Below are 9523 nucleotides of genomic sequence, written 5' to 3'. Positions count from 1 at the left end.
CATGTGACGTCTAAATCTGGATTCTCTCTCTACGGCGTTCTCTGTTCTGCTATCTGCATGATCAATCAGCAACGTCAGAGATCCTATACATAATGATGAGATGGTCTTGTTTCATCAACACCAGAGATACTGTATATAATGATGAGATGGTCTTGCTTCATCAACACCAGAGATACTGTATATAATGATGAGATGGTCTTGCTTCATCAACACCAGAGATACTGTATATAATGATGAGATGGTCTTGTTTCATTAACACCAGAGATACTGTATATAATGATGAGATGGTCTTGTTTCATTAACACCAGAGATACTGTATATAATGATGAGATGGTCTTGTTTCCAGCCTAACAATGTGTGCCGTTGTCCCAAAGGTGGGAAGGCAGGCGGTCTGTTTATCAGTCTGCTTATCGTGAACCGTTTTTGACGGGAGTTAAACCCTCTCGCTTCATCTCTTTCTCTCTGTCAACGAGCATCTCAGATGGAGCGCAGTTCACCATGTACGTATCATCTCATCAGCTGGTACTTTTCTTGTGACAGATACATTTGCTGCAGCATAGCCTACATGCTACAGTAATATTGGGACTAATATATCCGAATGGGTGTCTTATTTACACAACTCCAGCACTCAGAACAAAAGACAATTAATAAATTGACAATTTATAAATGGAGTTAAATAAACCAAGTGTAGCCTAGGTTGTACGCTCTGTAAACAACGTGCCAACGCCTACAATGACAACTAATAATAATATATTGAACGCAGAAATGACCTAAACCAAAGAAACATTGTCGATAAAAAATTATGGGATTTAACAATTAACGATGTACTACTTGTGTGCCATCCCTGTGGCCTCTACAATGGATTAGTCCACTGAGACAGGTAATGGATTAGTCCACTGAGACAGGCAATGGATTAGTCCACTGAGACAGGTAATGGATTAGTCCACTGAGACAGGTAATGGATTAGTCCACTCAGACAGGTAATGGATTAGTCCACTGAGACAGGTAATGGATTAGTCCACTGAGACAGGCAATGGATTAGTCCACTGAGACAGGTAATGGATTAGTCCACTCACAGGCAATGGATTAGTCCACTCAGACAGGCAATGGATTAGTCCACTCAGACAGGTTAATTGGATTAGTCCACTGAGACATGTGTGAGTCAAACAAGTGTCTTGTGTCATACAGTTTGTTTATTTATTTGCCACTGCTGGACAGAAAACGATCTCGGTCAACCAACTGAACAATCGACCAGTTGACTAAACGTGATCAGCCCTAATCCATACACCTAGTCACTTCACAGATACAGGCGTCCTTCCTAACTTAGTTGCCGGAGAGGAAGGAAACCGCTCAGGGATTTCACCATGAGGTCTATGGTGACTTTAAAACAATTACAGTGTTTAATGGCTGTGATAGGAGAAAACTGAGGATGGATCAACAACATTGTAGTTACTTCACAATACTAACCTAAATGACAGAGTGAAAAGGAAGCCTGTACAGAATAAAAATATTTCAAAACATGCATCCTGTTTGCAATAAGGCACTAAAGTATTACGGCAAATGTGGTAAAGAAATTAACTTTATGTCCAGAATACAAAGCGTTATGTCTGGTGCAAATCCAATACAACACATCACTGAGGACCACTCTCCATATTTTCAAGCATAGTGGTGGCTGCATCATGTTATGGGTATGCTTGTAATCGTTAAGGACTGGGGAGTTTTTCAGGATAAAAAATAAATGGAATGGCGCTAAGCACAGGCAAAATCCTAGAGGAAAACCTGGTTCAGTCTGCTTTCAGACAGACAATGGGGGACAAATTCCCCTTTCAGCAGGACAATAACCTAAAACACAAGGTCAAATCATTTATCAATGATCAACAACCAATTTGACAGAACTCGAAGAGTTTAGAAAATAATAATGGGCAAATATTGTACAATCCAGGTGTGCAAAGCTCTTAGAGACTTACCCAGAAAGACTCCCAGCTGTAATCGCTGCAAAAAGTGATTCTAACATGTGTTGACTGAGAATGCTTAGGTAGATGAGATATTTCTGTATTTCATTTTCAGTAAATTCGCTAAAAGAAAATTATAATGTGTTTCACTTTGTCATTATTGGGGATTTGTGTGTAGATGGGCTTATGTAGATGGGTGAAAAGAAGAACAACACTTTCATATACTCCCGAAGTGGATAGCTTGTGTGTGTTGGGTGTTGGTGTGTGTGTGATGTGTGGTGTGTTGTTGTGTGTGTGTGGTGAATGTGGTGTTCTGGTTGTGGATGTGTGTTGTGTGTGGTGTTCTCTACCTGTAGTGTGTGTGTTCCGTGTGTGCCATGCTCACTGGTGGTAGCATAGCTTAAGTGTTCAACAAACGAGTGCTTGGTGGATTAGTTGCTCAGTTTCTCCCCTTCCTCGCCCATTCTCCTTCTTCCTCCCTTGACCTCCCATCCTTCTCACCGTCCTACTGCTTTTCTGGTTCTCGAGCTGACCGGTAGACGTGAGGTTCGATCCAGAGTGGCAGAGAAGAAACCGGGTAATAGGCGTCGTCTGGCGGCAGACACCGGGGCTTGGGGGGGCGTGGTGGAGGCGGGTGGAGGAGTTCACCCTGATCATCCTGGTTGTGGGTGAGCTGGGGTGGATGGGAGAGGAGGGAGAGATGAGAGACCAGAGAGACAGAGAGAGACAGAGAGAGACAGAGAGAGAGAGAGGAGAGACAGAGACGAGAGACAGACAGAGGACAGAAGAGAGAGAGACAGAACAGAGAGACAGGACAGAGAGAGAGAGACAAGAGGAGAGGGATAGAGAGAGGAAACAGATAGAATGACAACTATAGAGATAGAAGAAATGAGAAAGACGAAGAGAGAGACAGAAGAATGATGTGACTGTTCTTGTTCTGTCGATGTCGTGTCGTAGGATCGAGAGGAGAGATGGATGAGAGAGAGTCTCAGGTGAGTGTCATGAGAGAGTCTGACTGAGAGTAGCAGTGAGTAGACGAGATGTAGAGAACTAGACCTGTACTGTGGGGGCTGGGTCGGGTGGTGCGTGGGTCGTGTGCGTGTGCTGGGTGGGCGTGGTCGTGTGGGGGCTGTGTGGGTGGGGCTCCCGTGGGCCGTGCCGCTGCCGCTCGCGCCTAGCGGCCTGCCGTGGGCGGTGGCGCGCGTCGCCTGGCGCCTGCGCTGGTGCCCATGGGGGAGTGGGTGCCGGTGGCGTGGGCTGCGGCCTCTCTCTTGCACAGAGCCTGAGAAGGAGAGTACGCGCAGTATAGGCACAGGGTGGAGAGAGGAGACAGAGAGAGTGGAGAGACAGAAGCAGGAAAGAGGACAACAGATGTCGACTGAGAGATACGATCTAGCATATAGTGAACAGATATATATGCACAAATCAAATTACACTTAGAGACTCAATCAGCCATTGACTTAGATCACTCCATGAGCTAGCGATACATTAAAGATGTAATGCTTATCTTTAGCTTACATAAAGAGGCGGGTTCGTGGTGAGTGAAAGAACAACGAGAAACACCAAAGTGGGAGTAGATAAAGACAGATAAGCGGACGAAGGAACCCTGTGTTGAGGAACAACATCAGTTTGCTAGTGAGATTTAGAACTGACAAGGTTACCAAACACAAAATGGAGCAATACATGCCTAGCGCTTGCAGAATATCATGTGGAGGGCAATTGACGACGTGAGGGTACCTCGCCGTAGTATATTGTTCGCATATATAATGACATTTATCATAGCAAAAGCTGGCATCGTAGGGATATGTGTGTAGGTGGTTAATATATAGCGTGTTTGTGTGAAGAACTCATTACGATCCACGTAATAACAGAATATGGAGGGTGAGAGGGAAGGAGAGAGGGCCTGGGAGTTTTTGCTTGGGCTGTAGCAACCAGTCAGCGAGCGCATCTAGGAACGTGGTAAGGGACAGTATGTTTTTCTTCGGGTAGAAAAAGCTTTCGTGTGCCGGCGGAGTGGTAGTAGGCCTCCTGAGTGCGCAGAGCCTTGTAAGGTTAGTTGCGAGAGTTTCAGGGTAGTGTTTAACTGAAAACCAGGACTGTGTACCTTATACTAGCTACTTTGGACATACATCCTGAGACACTGGAGTCAGACGTACTCTCGGTGTTCTCCCTACGCGTTTGGGTTCGATTCAGGCGTCCACGAGCGGTCCCCGAAGGATTGGAGCAGGCTCACGTGCTGAGTGGCGAGTTATGGAACCCCATTTCCATGGCGCAGAAAGCTGAGGCGATAGGCCTTTAGACTCCAGCAACAGGGGAGAGAAGAAAGTAGGGAGGTAATGAGAGAAAGACAGATGGAGGCGGGAATTGAAAACGTGAACGAGTGTTGTGAGAGTTAACAGCCACGACAGCTTGTGGGCGTAACGAGGAAGTAGTTGTATTATTTGGATACAAATATTGTAGTCTGTTGTGTCAGGGAGGTGAGATACCGGTAAGGTGGAAAATATCCTAAAAGTATGGATCATTAGGACAATTACTCAAAAACGCGGGCCATTTTTAGAACTGAAGTGACAAACTTAGACAAAGCATTTGTAGAAATTTACAGTTACCCAGATGTAGGTAATGAGGAACCTATATAATACAGATACATATACTGTGAAGAAAAACACATTTGATTTTTTGTATTTAAATGAAGGGTTTATCTTGCTCATGATAGACGACTAGGACGTATAGGACAAAGTCAATTCAGTTATACTCCAACTCAATTGTATTCTCTGATATAAGCTCATGCTTTTTCTACTCCACTTTATACAATAAGAGTGGAGCTCCTTCTAGCAGTTTGCCTGTTCGTGTGATTCGAATGGAGAGTGGGATGATGTATACCGCTGACATTTGTAGTGTAGAATTGCACTTCTACCCTGTAGCCAGTATGTATTTTTGATGGACTATGTTTGATGGTGATGAAATGGAACGCCATTCTAGGTTGAGCCGAATCCATTATCGCAGTCACCATTGCTTCGACTCGTTATTGATCGTGTGTGTGTGAGATTAATAGTGTTCCGCTGTTGTGCTCATAAACATTATATGGCATTTTCGTGTTGGTGGTATTGCTGAGTATTGGTCACAAGAAATCGTCAGGTCTGGGAATGATTGCATAGATTTAACCATAAATTCTACCAAAGATCTTCATGATAACTGTTGATTGCTAATTAATAGTGTGCCTGTGGATAAGAGCGGGTTGAAGTCTCATACCAATCTTAACAAAATTTATTTATGTAAACACTAGTGACTCTCCCCAGATTATAGAATAAATATTGGTATAAAAGATATTTTGTGAGTAGGTCTTATAGTGTAAATGCATTTAATTAATGTCTACATTGTTTTTTGTGAACGTGTTTATTATATACAGGACACCCTTAATGGCATACTTTTAAATTATATTAGTGGCCAACAAACATTAACATTTTTCCTTAACAGGGTGTATTAGTGGATGACTTAGCTGTTTACTGTGTTTCCCGCATCTAATGATAAATCTATCAAATAATAAGGATAGGGTGTGTGTTGTGCAATTTTTTGTGCGCTTTGTGTCCCATTTAATTGAAATGTGTTAGGATATTCTCAATTCCCTGACTTGTGCTGCTAGGAGGGACTGCTCCTTCTGGGGAGTACCGAAAGATGGACGATCATGGCTTCAAAGCCTCTCATTGGGAAAATTACATAGCATTTACCAATCCAGGTTTATACACAATACAGTGTCATTTATCCTCGGCAGGATAGATTGAGATGTGTGTGTCGCCTCTAAGTGGACTTGTGGCTCCAGTGGCCTAATGGGTAACTATGGTGTCTGGGTCTGTATTCACGAAAGCGTCTCAGAATGTAGAGGCCGTGATCTAGGATCAGTTTTAGCATTAAGATCATAATGAATGAGATTATCGTATGGTCAGTGGTAGGGACCCGATCCCAGATCAGGCACGACCTCTATTCAGAAGGACACATTTGTGAAAACGAGGCCCTGAACCCATAACATGACCTTATTGTTAGAGAACAGTCAGACACGTGGACGACGCAGAACTAGGTCAATAAGATTTTTTGAGACGTTAATCTGTGACGATGGTTGGCGCATTGTCCTTCTAGTCTGAGCATTCCACTGACTGACTTAAATGCTACTCAGAAACAAGCCAAAAGGGTCCTACCTGGACTTATGTTGTTCACTGGTGGTGGTTTGTTGAATTGTGCGTCTGTTGATCCGTCGGTATTTTGCGGTTGAGCATATTATAGATGTCACTGCGCCGTTGATTAGTGGTCGAAGATGTTGTTTGTTGTTAGGGTATATGTTGGTGAATTTGGTGGCGGGTGATGTGCTGTGAAGACCTCTATAAGACAGATTAATACAATCACATCACACAGCTCTCTACCCGGCAGCCTGAAGTGATGTCTCCAGTAACCGTGCCTATCGATGCCTCCACTAGTCGCCTCCCTGTGATGCTTCGTGACATCTGTCGTGTGTCACGTACACCGTCGTGGCTTGGTGTGTCTATGGTGACTCGCGTGGCATAGTCCGATGACATGCCACCTCTAGCGATACTCACCCTGTCCTACACGTACCTCCACCCACCTCTCTGCACCGTTCGAGCACCCGATTCCAGCTGCATCTAGTAACAAACCTGCAAAGCCCGACAGCGGGTAGAAGGGCGAAGATGGTGAGCACAATGTACGTCTAGGATCGTACACAATGCAATGAACCGAGTGGGGCGATGCCCGATGGTTTGCGGACATTTGTCAGAGGGTCGGGTAACTAGTATGTAAATGTAGATCGAGGTGGATCTGTCTGAAACAGTAAAGACGGCTGGAGTTTTATATGAAAACTACGGTTTTAACCCTAGTAGAATTACCCTCCTGTCCCTGCTCTAATCTGGACTCCACCTCTCTACCAGGGATGTTCAATGTCGGTGCTGGACGGCTGAAAAAACGTCTGGTTTTTCTGTTTCTACCTGGTAGTTAATTGCACTCACCTGGTGTCCCAGGTATAAATGATTAGAAGGAGAGGATGAAAACCAGACGTGTTTGGGTCCTCCAGGACCGACACTGAACATCCCTACTGATAATTCTGGTGCACTGTGTAGATGTTTAGTCTACTCTAGAGACTCTGTAAATCACTCTCTCTCTCCAATTTTAACCTTTATTTAAATAGGCAAATCAGATAAGAACAAATTCTTATTTACAATGACGCCTACTGGGGAACAGTGGGTTAACTGCCTTGTTCAGGGGCAGAACGACAGAGTTGTACCTTGTCAGCTCGGGGATTCATTCAAGCAACCTTTCGGTTACTAGTCCAACGCTCTAAACCACTAGGCTACCTGCCTCCATTCAAGGGGCTTTATTGCCATGGGAAACATGTGTTAACGTTGCCAAAGCAAGTGAAGTAGATAATAAACAAAAGTGAAATAAACAATAAAAATGAACAGTAAACATCACAATCACAGAAGTTCTAAAAGAATAAAGACATTTCAAAATGTCATATTATGTCTATATCCAGTGTTGTAACGATATGCAAATAGTTAAAGTACAAAAAGGCAAAATATAATAAAACATAAATATGGGTTGTATTTACAATGATGTTTGTTCTTCACTGGTTGACCTTTTGTGGCAACAGATCACCCATCTTGCTGCTGTGATTGCAGACAGGTATTTCACCCAGTAGATATGGGAGTTTATCAAAATGTGATTTTTTTTTCAATTTTTTTGTTGGCCTGTGTAATCTGAGGGAAATACAGTGGCAAAAAAAAGTATGTGAACTCTTTGGAATTACCTGGATTTCTGCATAAATTGGTCATATCATTAGATCTGATCTTCATCTAGTTCACAACAATAGACAAACAGTCTGCTTAAACTAATAAAACACAAACAATTATATGGTTTTATGTCTTTATTGAACACACCGTGTAAACATTCACAGTGCAGGGTGGAAAAAGTATGTGAACCCTTGGATTTAATAACTGGTTGACCCTCCTTTGGCAGCAATAACTTCATCCAAATGTTTCTGTAGTTGTGGATCAGACCTGCACCCAAGCGTCAGGAGAATTTTGGACCATTCCTCTTTACAAAACTGTTTCAGTTCAGCAATATTCTTGGCGATGTCTGTGTGAACCGCCTCTCTTTGAGGTTATGCCACAGCATCTCCAATTGGTTGAACTCCAGAAGGCGTATAATCTTCTGTTGAAGCCACTCTGTTGTTGAGTACTTCTGTGTTTTGGGTTGTTGTCCTGTTGCCATCACTCAACTTCTTGTTGAGCTTCAATTGGCGGGACAGATAGCCTTTCATTTTCCTGCTAAATGTCTTGTAAACTTGGGAATTCATTTTCTGTCGATGATAGCAAGCTGTCCAGGCCCTGAGGCAGCACAAGCAGCCCCAAACCATGATGCTCCCCCCACCATAGTTTACAGTTAGGATGAAGGCAAGCGTCCCGGAGTCGCTTCTCCCTGTTGACGTTGAGACTGGTGTTTTTGCGGGTTACACAGCGTTGTACGAGATTCCATTTAAAATCAGCCGTTTCCAGCTACACTAGTCATTTAACAATATTAACAATGGTCTACACTGTATTTCTGATTCAATTTTGTGTGTTATTTAATGGACCAAAAAAATACCTTTTCTTTCAAAAACAAGGACATTTCTAAGTGACCCTAAACTTTTGAACGGTAGTGCTTGATGAAGGGGTGGGGCTTAAGCTTGCATCCCGTCTCACCCCACGGTCCTGTCTCACCCCACGGTCCTGTCTCACCCCACGGCCCCTGTTCTCACCCCACGGCCCCTGTCTCCACCCCACGGTCCTGTCTCACCCCACGGTCCTGTCTCACCCCACGGCCCTGTACTCACCCCACGGTCCTGTTCTCACCCCACGCGTTCCTGTCTCCACCCACGGTCCTATGGAAAGTAATGTGTGTTTTAACCACAGACTTGTTGTTTGTGTACATGAGATTTTATAATGTTGTAATATTCCCCCCCAAACACCACTTCCATCAATTTGTATACAGACCCTCATGCCAAATTGAGTCAAAGGCTTTTTTGAAATCAACAAAGCATGAAAGACTTTGCCTTTGTTTCGGTCTGTTTGTTATGTCAATCCGCGTGTGCAGGTGAATACGTTGGTCTGTCGTACGATAATTTGGTAAAAAAGCCAATTTTGACATTGCCAGTACATTGTTATTCACTGAGAAATTGTACAAGCTGCTGTTAATGCAGAGGATTTTTCCCAAGGTTGCTGTTGATGCATTATCCCACGGTAGTTATTAGGGTTAGCGGTTGGATACAGCCCTCTTTTTAAAACTAGGCAAGAACAAATTCTCATTTACAACGACGGCCTTACTCCGCCAAACCCAGACGACGCTGGGCCAATTGTGCGCCGCCCTATGGGGACTCCCCAATCACAGCCCAGATGTGATACAGCCTGGATTTTAACCAGTGACTGCATGATAGCTCTTTTAGTTGTCATCATTCTCACCTTAGTAAACTCAGTCAGTTTCTCTCTCAGACAGCCTTGGCTTTTCCAGAGCTATATTTACTGCCTTATCAAAAA

At 43.7% G+C, this 9523-nt stretch overlaps 1 pseudogene; it reads right to left on the bottom strand.

Moving 5' to 3' along the window:
- LOC139025139 (GRB2-associated-binding protein 1-like) overlaps positions 1-9523 on the bottom strand; it is a 48053-nt pseudogene that overhangs the window by 25452 nt on the left and 13078 nt on the right.

The sequence above is a fragment of the Salvelinus sp. IW2-2015 genome, unplaced genomic scaffold (assembly GCF_002910315.2).
Source record: "Salvelinus sp. IW2-2015 unplaced genomic scaffold, ASM291031v2 Un_scaffold2296, whole genome shotgun sequence".
In the NCBI taxonomy this organism is placed as follows: Eukaryota; Metazoa; Chordata; class Actinopteri; order Salmoniformes; family Salmonidae; genus Salvelinus; species Salvelinus sp. IW2-2015.
This window is presented reverse-complemented; position numbering and strand designations above follow the sequence as displayed.